The 13,848-nt window shown below is 33.8% G+C and overlaps 1 protein-coding gene across 11 annotated transcripts in view; it reads left to right on the forward strand.

Annotated features, from left to right (window-relative positions):
• LOC107137246 (WD repeat containing planar cell polarity effector) overlaps positions 1-13,848 on the forward strand; it is a 487,063-nt gene that overhangs the window by 382,901 nt on the left and 90,314 nt on the right. The window lies entirely within an intron of this gene.

Genomic DNA, 13,848 nt, shown 5'->3' on the forward strand with positions numbered 1-13,848 from the left:
TATAGATATTAAAGATTGTTTTTTTTCAATTCCAATTCATCCTGAGGATAGTCCACATTTTGCATTTACTATCCCTGCACTGAATCATGAAGGTCCTGATCAGAGATATGAATGGAAAGTACTCCCTCAGTTGGGCTGTTAGCCATCCCTTATGTGTCAAATTTATGTTAACAAAGTAATCCAGCCACTTGTCAAAAGAAACGAACTTTATTTTTAGAACCACACATGCCAAACAAAACAGCTCCTCAGGAAAAACCTTCAGAGCCCAACTGCCACCACCGGCTTCCCACAAGCCTCTCAACCTCTGCCACTCCTCCTGCTCTAGAGGCCGATTGGCTGGGTTGCGTGGGCGGAGCCAAAAAAAGGTCAGGGAAACAGCCCATTGAGCATCACCGCAGAGGATCCAATCAGTTGGCAGCTAGAAGTTTGCTGGGGCTGCTGTGAGCCAATCATCAGCTGGCACTGGAAGTTTGCTGGGGCCCCTGTGGCTGTGGCTCTCAACAGTGGCCCCCACCTTATTGTGAATTAGCATTCACATATTAGAGAAAACATTTGGCTTTTGTTTTTTGGGATTGGCTTATTTCACTTTTTAATCCACTTTGCCCATCTCTGTCTTTTAATTGGAGAGTTAAGACCATTTAAATTCAGTGTAATTATAAAAAGATGATTATTATTTCTTGCTATTTTCATGTCTTTCTCATGTTTAATTCATATTTGATTCTTCTTTACTTGACCACTCTTCTAGTAACATTCTTCCATTTTCTGGCTCTAAAATTTGTTTTTCATTTCTTTGTGTAATATTTTTTTATATTATTATACTGTTTTTGCTATTTTCATTACAGCGTTTTATGTAGTTCTGCCTTAGTAGTCATTAATTCTTTTAGTTAATGCTGGTCTTAAAATTTTTAAATGTCTTAAATTCTGAAGAACAACTTTGCTGAGTATAAAAATCATGGCTGGCAGTTTTTTCTTTCAGGGCTTTGTAAATATTGTTCGAAGACCTCCTGGATTTTAGAGTCAGTACTGAGAAATTGGGAGTAATTCAGATTGGCTTACCTGTAAAAATGACCTGCTGTTTTTCTCGTGAAGCTTTTAAAATTCTTTGTTCTGTTTAGACATTTTAGTTATAATGTCTTAGAGATTATCTTTTTAGATCTTGTCTATGTGAGATTCTGAATGCCTCCTGCATTTGGATTTCTATCTCATTTTCTGATATTAGTTTACTGAAAAGGTAGTGGATACTCTTAAAACTATCTTGGTACCCTCTTCAATGCTAGTGGTCATCAGATTTGGTCTCTTAATGTTGTCAATATTCTGGTAATGGTCACTTATTATCTTAGCTAAATATTTAACTGTTCCAATTTTAGGGTGAAATGTTTGCAGTATTTTCAAGGTTATATGCCTTCTCTTCAGAGCCTGAAATCTGTCTTCTATAGGGATCTACTCTGTTATTCATGCTTTCAACTGAATTTTAAATTTGTTTTATTATGTCTTTCATTTCCAGTATTTTTTTCATAATCTCTTTATTGAAGTTTTGTTTTACCCCCTGTGTTTTCTCTTAGTACATTCTTTAAATCTTCTTTAAGTTCATTGGTAATTTTATCCATTGCTTTTCTAAATTTATTTATTTATTTAGTTTGGTACCAAGGATTGGACCCAGGGTTGCTTAACCACTAAGCCACATCCACAGCCCTTTTTATTTTTTATTTAGAGACATGGTCTCCCTGAGTTGCTTAGGGCCTCACTGAGTTGATGAGGCTGGCTTCGAACTTACATTCCTCCTTCCTCAGCTTCCTGAATTGCTGAGATTATAGCCATGCAACACCACAGCCATCTAGGGAAGCAGTCTTAAATGTAGACTCTACAAGACAGCTGCCTGGCATAGTTTTCCTGTAGCAATTTGAGATAAATTGTGAGCTTCACCTTCACTAAATGTCTTTTATTCTCCTGTCCCAGTTGAAATTAGACTGGGTTTCTGTTCTACTGATATTAAGAAATTAAGCTTGTGTGCTTTTCCTCTCCATCTTTCTCCTTTTTACCCCTTTCTCCTGATCTGCCCTGGTCAGAGTTCAGGAAATAATGAATTCTTTCCTGTTTTCTGGACCAGTAACTATTTCCTAACCGGTTTCTGAGTCCCTCAAGTCTCTGACTAACTATTATTGTATTTTAGAGTATTCATTCTGACCCCCACTACTCTGGTCAACTCTGGTTCTTTCATTGGTTCAATTCTGGACTGCAGAGCAATGGAGACTTGCTTCCTAGTTCCTCTGCTCCATTTTTCCTCTCTCTAAATATGTAGTTTTTGAACAGAGAATAACTTTCTGCTTGCCAATCTATATGCTTTTTGGTTTTCTTTCTGTTGCAATGGCTTGTACCTCTGACACAATGTTAAATAAAAGTAGTGAGAGTGACTATCCTTGACTTATTTCTGATCTTTAGAAGAAAACCATTCATTTTTTCACCATTAAGTTTGCTGTCAGCTCTGGTTTTTTTTCTCCCCTTCTTTCTTCCACAGACCTTCTTATCAGTTTGAAGAAGGATCTTTGTATTTCTAGTGTGTTGAAAACTTAATCAATAGGTGCTGAATTATGTAAAATGTTTTCTGCATCTATTGAAATGACCATTTTCTTTTCTCTTTATTCTGTTGATATGACCAGTTGCGTTGATTTTTCTTTTTCAACAGGTAAACTTTGCATTCTTGGGATAAAGCCCAACTGGTTGTGATATATTTTCGTGCATTGTTTATGTTCATGAGTGACATCAATATTTTTGTCTTTTTCTAGTCTGGGTATCATGTTATACTAGAATTATAAATTGCGTCACAAGGTGTCCCTTCTTCTTATTTTTCTATTCATGTTCTTCCTTTTGTCTACCTGAGCAACTGACCAACTTTCCTTTTTTTCCCCTTTCAGAAAAGAATATGTATGAATTATGGTAGTAATTCTTCCATAAATATTTGAGAGAATTCATTAGAGAATCCATCTGGCCTGAAACTTTTTTTGTGGGAAGTTTTCTGTTTTTAATTTAATTTTATGCATTGATATATGGCCATTCAAGTTTTCTATTTCTTAAATTAATCTTGGTAGAAATCTGTCTTTTGAGCTGGGGATGTAGTTTAGTGGTCAAGCACTTGGCTAGCATGAGGCCCTGGCAATTAAAAAGAAAAAAAAACCTAGAGTAAATATTTTAAACTTTTCAGGCCATATGGTCTGTGTTTCTATTACTCATCTTTGCTATTGTAACATGAGGTAGTGACAAAATGATATGTGAATGAATGAACATGACCATGTTCCAGTACATATTTTATTTTTTCACCCTAGAAGTTGAATTTAATATAATTTTCTTTTACATTCTTATTTGGAATTTCCCCCCACCATTTAAAAGTGTAAAAACTTTTCTAAGCTCATAGGCCACACAAAGACAGACAATGGGTCAGAACTGGTACTTTAGCCATTTAGATTTGATAAAATCTACTTTATTTCCTTGATTTCCATGTTAATCTTTATTTCTTCTACTTATCTTTAATTTAATACGCTCTTTAAGTTCATAAGGTGAAAGCTTATATTGTTGATTTAATCTTTCTCCATTTTTAGTGTAATCATATAAAGCTAGAAGTTTCTCTATAAACTGCTGTAGCTTAATTTCACTGATGTTGTGTTTTCATTTTCATTCAGTTCATAATATTTTCTAATTTCCCTTATGATTTCTCTTTGACTCACAGGCTATTTAAAACTGTGTTAATATCAAATATCTGTGGATTTTTCAGATACCTTTTTAAATACCTTTAGAAACTGATTTCTAACTAGATTCATTTTGCACAAAATGTGCTCTGTATGGTTTCAGTCTTTTAAATTTATTGAGAATTATTTTTATGGCCAACATATAGTTTGTCTTGCTGAATGTCCATATGTACTTGAAAAAATATATATTTTACTCTTGCTAGATGGTGTTCTACAAAGGATAATTAGGCCCAAAGGGTTGATAGTGTTAAGTTTTTTATATACCTCTGACTTTGTTCTGTGAATTACTTAGAGTGTTTAAATCCACCAGCTTTGATAATGGATTTTACTACTTTCAGATCTCAGCTTCAAATATTTGAAGCCATTGACCCTCTTTGTCATGAAATAGCTTTCTTTCCCTAATATTATTATTCTATTTTTTGTCTTTCATTAATATAGTCAATTCAACTTTCTGATGTTTTGTATTTACATTGTATATTTTTTCTATCCTTCTATCCTTTTATTTCTAACCTATCTGTATCTTTAAGGTGGTTTCCCATATTCAAAATATAATTGATTCTTGCTTTTTCAGCCAGTGTAACAGCCTCAGTTCATTGTTTTTTTAGATTGAACTCAGACCATCTTTTATTTAATGTAATTAGATTTAAATTTGTTTTTTATCATATTTGTTCTTTTGTCTTTTTCCCCCTATTTTCATGCTTCTTTTGAATTAAGGGTTTATTGTGGTATTACAAAATTATAATATCACCTGTCTTATTAGCTATGCCTCATTTGTTTATATGGTGTGTCCATGTGCACACATTTGTTCTGAGGTTTGCAACATGCATCTCGAAGACCATCAGCTTTCAAATAATGTTACCTCTTACATAGTATGACAATAGTATATTTTTATTCCTTCTATCTTATGTTACTGTTATTCATTTTACTTCTCTAGGTAATACATGCCATAATATGTCATTGTTTGTTTTATTTGTTTTTTACAATGCTACCAGTCAAACCAGGGCCTTATGCATGGTAGACAAGAGCACTGCCACTGAGCTATAGCATGAACTCAAAAGTTTAATGTCTGGAGTCTCATATTAATCATATATAGTTGGAACTTAAGGCACATTCATTCTGAAGCAAATTTCCTCTAGATGTGAGCCTGTGAAATTAAAGAATTTATCTACTGATGTTGATGCTTGTATGTTGATTTTGTAAAATACAATGGTCAGACATAGGAAAGACATTCCCATTCCAAAAAGGGGAAAAAATGGACAAGAAGAAAGGAGTAACTGGTTTCCAGTAAGTCTTAAACCCCAAGAGGGAAAACAATATTAAATCTTAACATGCCAGCATAATCTCCTTTGACTCTGTCCTGTATTCTGGGCATACTGAAATGGGGGTTGGGCTTCCAAGGCCTCAGTCAGCCCCACCCTCATGGCTTTACTGGGCTCAGTCCATCTGGGAGTTCTCACTAGTTGGAGTCTCTTACTTCCAGCCTCTAAAAATGAAGATGCATATTGGTGGCCTCCATGCAAATCAATAAACACCATATACCACATTAACCAAATAAGGAACAAAACCTGAATGATCACATTAATAGGGGCCTAAATATTGGGGGTTTCAGAGGTCGCTTTCCTCCATGGTTCTGCTAGGTGTTACCCTAATAGGGACATTTTGTCGTGACTTCTCCCATCACAAGTTTCTGTTAGGGCCAGACTATCTCTGATATATTTTGAAATTTAGGTAGCCATGGCCACATGGCTTATGTTCTCTGCACATCTGCAGAGTTGGCAACACACAGATACCAAGTTTTGTGGCTTGTATCCTCCAGAGCAGTGGCACAAGCCACATCTGGGCCTGTTTGAATCACAGTTGGGACAGCTGAGTGCTACACCTCAGTGCAGGGAGCAGAGACTTGAGGCAGTGCAAAGCAGTGAATGCTTATATCCTTTTGATGCCTTTCTTTCTTTTTTTTAAATAGTTTTTGTATATTTTTTTCACTTTTTTATTTTTATAAGCTATTCATGATATTACAATGATCTTGGCAATTCATACATTTGAATCATTGGGGTATAATTTCTCATTTTTCTAATTGTACAGATTGCAGAATCACACTGGTCATAGAGTCACCTATATACATACAGCAATCATAATGTCTATTCTATTCTGCTGCCCTTCCTATCCCCCCATTCCTCCCCTCCCCTCCCATCATTTCTCTCTTTTGATGCCTTTCATATCAATTTCTTTCAACAGTGTTTTATATCACAGATTTTTTGCCTCTTTTAATTTCTAAGTATTTAATTTCATTTTTTGGTATTATTAGAAGTGGGATTGTTTTCTTAATTTTTCTTTTGGATAGTTCATTGTGAGTATATACAAATGCTATTGATACTTGTATGTTGATTTTTGTACTAAAACTTAGCTGAATTTGTTTATTAGTTCTAATAGTTTTTTGGTAAAGTGTTTAAGGTTTTTTTTTTAATATAAAATCATTCCATTAGCCAAGAGAGAAATTTTCACTTATTCCTTTTCTGTAAGAGTGTGTTATATTTCTTTTTCTTGCCTAATTGTCTGGATGGTACTTTTAGTACTATGTTGACTAAACAACGTGAGAGTGAGTATCCTTCTATTATTACTACCTAAACTTTTCACTTATGAGTATGCTAATTGCAGACAGTTTGTTATCTATGGCCTTTATTGTGTCGAGGTATATTCATCCTATACCTACATTTGAGAGTTTTTGTCATGAAGAGATGTTTTGTCAAGTGCTTTTTCTGCATCTATTAATGTGATCATTCAGGTTTTGTTCCTCATTTGGTTAATGTGGTATATCATGTTTATTGATTTGCATATGTTGAACCATCCTTACCTTCCTGGCATAAATTCCACTTGATCATGGTGTTAATGTGCTATTGAATTAAGTTTGCTAGTATTATTTTGTTGAGGATTTTTACATCTGTGTTCTTCCAGGATGTTGGCTTGTAATTTTTTTCTCTTGTAATGTTGTCTGGCTTTAGTATCTGGGTAATGTTTGCCTCATTAAAAAAAAGAGAATTTAGAAGTTTCCCTTCTTTTCATTTTTTTTTTGGAAGAGTTTGAGAAGGATTGATATTAGTTCTTCAAATGTGTGGTAGATTTCAGCAGGGAAGCCATTAGGTCCTAGAGTTTTCTTTGATGGAATACTTTGTGGCCATTTACTGGGGATCAAACTTGGGGCCACATGAATATCAGGAAAGTGCTCTAACACTGAACCACATCCCCACCCTTATGGGATAATTTTTATTACTGACCTAGTTTCATTACTTTCTATGGTCTGTTCAGATTTTCTGTTTCTTCCAGATTCAGTCTTGGTAGGATGCATGTTTCTAAGAATTCATCTCTTTCTTCTAGATTATCCAATTTGTTGATGTGTAGTTTTTCACAGTGGTATTTCATGATCCTATGCATTTCTGAAGTATCCATTGTAATGTCTTCTTTTTCATTTCTCATTTTATTTGAATCTTCTCTTTTTTTTAGTCTAGCTAAAGTTTGTCAATTTTGTTTATCATTTCAAAATAACCATCTTTTAGTTTTATGGGTCTTTTCTATTGTTTTTCTAGTCTCTAATTAATTTATTTCTTTAATGTTACTTCTGCTAAATTTGGACTTACTTTGTCCTACTTCCTTGAGATGTGATGATGTTGAGATTGGGGGGGGGTGTTTATTGCTATAAACTTATCTCTCTGAACTACTTTTACAGCATCCTGTAAGTTTTAGTATTTATATTTACATTTTCATTTATGTCAAGATATTTTAAAGTTTCCTCTTAATTTCTTTTTTGACCCCTTGGTTGTAAAGGAGCATGTTGATTAATTTCCATATATTTGTTAGTTTTACAAAATTTTTCTTGTGATTCCTGGTTTTATGTCATTGTGGTCAGAAAATATTCTTCTCGGTAATTTTCAGGCTTCTTAAATTTATTAAGGTTTGTTTTGTGGTCTTACATGATCTATCCTGGAGAATGTTCCATGTGTACTTGAAAGAAATGTATATTCTGTTGCTGTTGGATGAAATGTTTCGTAAATATTTGTTAGTTTCATTTAGTCTAAACTGTAGTTCAAGTCTGATGTTTTCTTACTTTTTGTACTAGTTGATCTGTACAATGTTGAAAGTTGTATGGTAGCCTATTTCTTACTTCAGCTCTATTAATATTTTCTTTATATAGTTAAACGCTGCAGTTTCGTGTGCACTGGTAGAACTTCTTGATGAACTGACCCTTTTAGCTTATATAAGGACCTTCTTTGTTTCTTTTTACAGTTTTTGACTTAAAGTCTATTTTTGTCTGATATAAATATTCCCATCTTCTCTCTCTTTTGATTTCCATTTGCCATCAGTATTTTCCCATTTCACTTTTAGTCTATTTGTGTCCTTAGAGGTGAAGTGAGTCTCTCATAGGCAGCACATAGTTGGGTCTTCCAGACCCAATTCTAAATAACTAAGCACGTGGTAAAGGTCCACTATGCCTTAAGGGTTAGGCATCTGGCTAGGAATAGATACATGTTTTATAGAGTCTGAAGCTTATATAATTTGAGGAATTAAAAAATAAACAAACTAAAAATTTCAAAGAAAATTAGGTACTAGAGAGGACCTACACAAGTAAGAAGCTTAAGCTTCATTAGTTTCATGGTAATAAATATTACATAATAAAATCTATTATGTAATAATAGATTCTATGATTATTTATTGAATATTTTATTAATAGCCTCTTGCTTTTAATCTCTTCAATGCTAGCCTGCTCAGGTAAAAGAACTATATACAGCCATAATATATTTGTGGATTTTATTTTCTTGATTCATTTAGAATATAACCATTTCCCACAGGTTTATGAATACAATGTAATTGTAAAAATACAACATTTAAGCTAGATTCCAAAGCTAAAGCCATCTGAAAATTTTTAAAAAATGAAGCTAAAAGATAGCCAACTGGGAGATGATGTAGATAACTGTAAATATCTTGCTCCAGACCCTGAAAGATTCCTGGACTCTATCAGCCTCAGGAACATGGAATTATAGAGATTTACTCTATACTGCATTTTGTTGAAGGCCACATTCAGATATGTGAGTGGTGAGGAGGTTAACAAGTAGATAAGCAAGTAAATAGACTAGTGTTTCCAAACAGAGTAAGAAATAAGACATTTGTGGTAGAGTCATAATATTGATCTAAGAACTGTCAAGGTTTTCCCTTTTCAAATTAATGACCCCCAGTTCCCTGTAACAATTTACAAAAGAGGAGAAATCACGTAAGTAATATAGAGTGAAAGAGTCAGAGAGACAGAAAACGTTCTGAAATAATTTGTGAAGGACATAACCTTATATCCAACATTTACAAGACTACTGAACACAAAGTACTCACACTAATAGCCCACAAATAAAACCATATGTGTATGGGTATGTTTCTTTTTCTCTGATTTATATCCCTGTATATTAGCCTTTATTATGAGTAAGTTTTCGATATACTGCATTATTTGTTTTGACATAAATTTTAAGATCAACTTGTTAAGGTCCATGAGAAACCTTGAAGGGGTTTGATTGGAATTCCATTGAATTTTACAGATTATCTGGGGGCCACAATTGATGTCTTTATGATTCATAGTCTTCCCAATTGTAAGCAGGTCTGTTTGTATTTTTTAATTTGTTCTAATTAGTTATACATGACAGCAGAATGCATTTTGATTCATTGTACACAAATGAAGCACAACTTTTCATTTCTCTGGTTGTACACAATGTGGAGTAGCACCATATGTGCAGTCATACATATACCTAGGGTAATGATGTCCATCTCGTTCCACCATCTTGGTCTGTCTATATTTTAATCAGTGTTAATTTTTGTCCTTCAATAGTGGTTGGTAATTTTTTTCTCAAATGTATCACATGTGTGTCGCTTATTTTCAGTGAAGAATCAAAGACATATTTCACTAGTGAACCAAAAACAGAAAATAACCCAACTTATTTTACAAGGCTAGTATAACCCTGATTCCAGTTGAAATATGGGTTCTTTCTGTAAAGGGCTAGAGAGCAGTCTAACTCTAAGTCATAGAATATTCTTAAGAATGTAAATGTGTTAAGAATATAGATGCAGCAATCTTAAAACTTTAGCTAGCTGAATACAATAATGTATATTTTTAGATTATTCCTAATTTGTCCAATGAATATAAAGGTCTGTGTTGAAAGTATCATGCCACTTTTGAATTAAAAAAGGAAAGCCCACATGATTATTTCAGTTAACATATGTTTAAGTTACAGCATAAGGACTGCAAATTTGAGATCAGCCTCGGCAATTTAGCAAGGCCCTTAGTAACTTGGTAAGACCCTGTCTCAAAATGAAAAATAAAAAGGGCTGGGGAAGTGGCTTGGTGGTTAAGTGTCCCACCCCTGTTCAATCCCCAGTCACCTCCCCCAAAAGATTTCCTACAAGTATTTGTGAATTTCAGAGTCTAATATGTTGTTGAAATACAGATTCTTTCTATAAAGGGCTAGAGAGCAAATATTATAAACTGTGGGTCAAGAGGCAAAACTAAGATTATTGTGTAGGTACTTATAAAATAAGAGAGAAAGCAAATTTCCATAAATCTTTATTAATATGATTTAAAATATAAAAATTGAGTATACTGAGTATAGTTTTTTCTAAGTAAGGTCTGTGACTATGAAGAACAGAATTCTTTTAAGAGGAATAACATTGTTTCCTATCATCCAAATCAATTAAAATGTTCATTTGTTAATGCTGATCTACAATGAGATTTCCCATATTTCACCTTTACAAATGTCTTTCCTCGTGCATAGTTTCTGCAAAATACTGATATCAATCTATGAGCATATGGTTTTAATTGAACATAGTCACAGATTGGAAGGCATTTTTAGAATTATATTAGCTAAAAGGCTAGAATGCCTTTTAGCATGTCATTACATTGCAAATCACTTCCAATTAAAGTTCCTCAATTGCACAGTTAAATGGATTTTGGAATATGGAAATTTACTTTGCACATGCATAGAGGTCTGAAAAACACTGCTGTAGTTCAAAATTAGAAAATATATTGCTGGGAATGGAGACATCACTTTTTTCTTTTTAAACTTTTGACAGTGAAGGCCTGACATTATTTGCAGTTCAAACATTAGTTGTCATTGAAATGACTTTATCACAGTATGTTTTACATGTAAGACTCACATATAAGCACTGTTTTGCCTTGTAACTTTTGCTTGAAACATTTTCAAGTCTGTAGCAAAAGCTGAATTCCAAGGCCATTCAAAGTTCAATACCAGTGGGTAATGTAGTTCTTCAAATATTTTCAAAATGTAAAAATCATTCTTGAGGGCTCTACATATACAAGGTCCATTGGCCATAGTTTGCCTCCCTCTGCTCTATAAAATCTTGACCACTTATATTACCAGTAAATGAGACTGTTTTCCCAAAATTGTGTAATCAATGAGTATTAACTTTCAAAAATTTATCCAACTTTAATATTAACTACTCTGATGATATGATCATTCTATACTGTATATATGTACTGAATTATGATATAGTACATAATAAATCTGTAAAACTATAAACTCCAAAATCATTTTTTTCAATTTATATATATTTGAAAAATAAGGTAATATATCTTTTTTAAAGAGCTTTGTGATTATACATAGTAGTTAGTTTCATCCTGACAAACTTGTACATGCATGGTCATCTATTTGGGTTCATGATTCCCCCTTTTCCCTCTTGTCCTTCCTCACCTCTCCCCTTCTCCTACCTCTGCACTACTAGGTATTCTTTCACTCCTTGATTAGTTTGTATTTGATTGACTATGTAATCTTATCTTTCCCTTCCCCTTTTTACTCTAGCTTCCACATATGAGAGAAAACATTCAACCTTTGAGTTTGAGTTTGGTTAATTTCACTTAGCATAGATATTCTTCAATTCAATTCATTTACTGGCAAATGCCATAATTTCATTCTTTTTAATGTTAAATAGAACACTATTGACTGGCATCTGGGTTGTTTCCATAATTTAGCTATTATGAATTGTGCTGTTATAAACATTGATGTGGCTATATTGCTATAGTATGCCAAATGTAGATCTTTGGGGAAAATACCCAGGAGTGGGATAGTTAGGTCATGTGGTTCCATCCCTAGTTTTTTTGGAAATCATTATACTACTTTCTAGAATGGTTATACTAATCTGCAGTCCCACCAACAATACACAAATGTTTCTTTTCCCCTGCAACTCTGCACAAAAATCAAATCAAAATGGATCAAAGACTTAAGAATTAGACCATAAACTTTACAACTGCTAGAAGAAAACTTGGTAAAAACTCCATCATACAGGTACTGGAACCAACTTTCTTAACAAGACCCCTAAAGCTCAAGAAATAAAACCAAGAATTAATAAGTGGGATGTCATTAAACTAAAAACCTTCTGAACAGCAAAGGACATGATTAAGAACATGAAGAGAGAGCTTACAGAATGGGAGACAATCTTGGACAGCTACCCCTCTGATAGTAGATAGGATTAATATCCACAATGGGCAAAGAACTCAAAAAACTTTACACCAAAAAAAACCAAAAGAACAAACACAAAAGACCAATGAATATATGAAAAAAATGTTCAACATCTCTTGCAAATCAAAACTACACTAAAATTTCATCTCACTCCAATCAGAATGGCAATGATCAAGAATACGAACAATAATAAATGCTGGGGAGGTTGTGGGGACAAAGGAACACTTTTATATTGTTGGTAGGACTGTGGACTAGAACAACCATTCTGAAAAGCAGTATGGAGATTCCTTTAAAAAATAGGGATGGAACCACCATATGACCTACTATCCCACTCCAGGGTATTTTCCCCAAAGATCTAAAATGGGCATTCTACAGCAGCACAGCCATGTCAATGATTATAGCAGTACAATTCACAGTAGATAAATTATAAAATTAACACAGATGCCAATCAGTAGATGAATGGATTAAGAAATTGTTGCACACACACAATTTGACTTCTACTCAGCCATTAAAAAGAATACAACAGACACTAGTATGGCAGTATGTATAAACATGGCTATATAACCAATGTGATCCTGCAATCTGTACACGGGAAAAATAAGAATTCATACCCCATTTGAATCAAATGTATGATATATGATATGTCAAGATCATTGTAATGTTTTGAGCAATCAATAAAAAAATGAAATTATAGGACTAAGAGCTGGGGTTGTGGTTCAGTGGTGGGACACTTGTCTAGCATGTGTGAGGCTCTGAATCTTGTAAAGTTGCACCTCAATAAATTGCTAAGGCTCACATTGAACTTGGGATCCACCTCCTCAGTCTTCTTTATTGCTGGGATTATAGGTGTGTGCCATAGGATCTGGCTCCTCCTAATATAGTTCTTATTTATCCTTCAAGATTTGGATCAAGGACCAGTTCCTCCTCTGGCTACAATCTGTGCAAATATGTGCTTTAACATCAATTTCACTTTTATGTAATTAACTTTTGATTTATAGCAATCTGTTATAACTGATGTGTATATTCCCAAACAGTGCCCAACACTTAGTAGGTACTAATAATTTGTTGACTGGTGAGTTAAAAATAATAGTAGTAGTATTAATAATATTAACAAATATGTGCCAGATATATTAAAAAATGTGTATAATATTCCTCATGTAGTTGTTGCCATAATATAATATACAATTAAATTGTGAAGAAGCACCCTCAGAACTGGGCATGGTAGAGCACGCCTGTAGTTCCAGCTACTCAGGAGGCTGAGGCAGGAGAATCACTTGAGCCTAAGATTTTATCAGCCTGGGCAACATAGCAAGACCCTGTCTCTTTTTTTTTTTTTAATATTTGTTTTAGTTAGAGGTGGACACAGTATCTTTATTTTGCTTTATGTGATGCTGAGGATCAAACCCAGTGCCTCACACATGCTAGGCAAGCACTCTTACCTCCGAGCCACAACCCCAGCCCAAGATCCTGTCTTAAAAAAGAAAAAATAGCATGGTGTAAAAGATCTCCCTCATATAGTAAATCCTAACCAAATATTTGTGTTTTTATTCCCTAATAAAACTGAGTGTGTCAGTTTATTAAAACATGTATTTTCCCCTTAAATG

Source organism: Marmota marmota, unplaced genomic scaffold (assembly GCF_001458135.2).
Source record: "Marmota marmota marmota unplaced genomic scaffold, marMar, whole genome shotgun sequence".
Classification (NCBI taxonomy): Eukaryota; Metazoa; Chordata; class Mammalia; order Rodentia; family Sciuridae; genus Marmota; species Marmota marmota.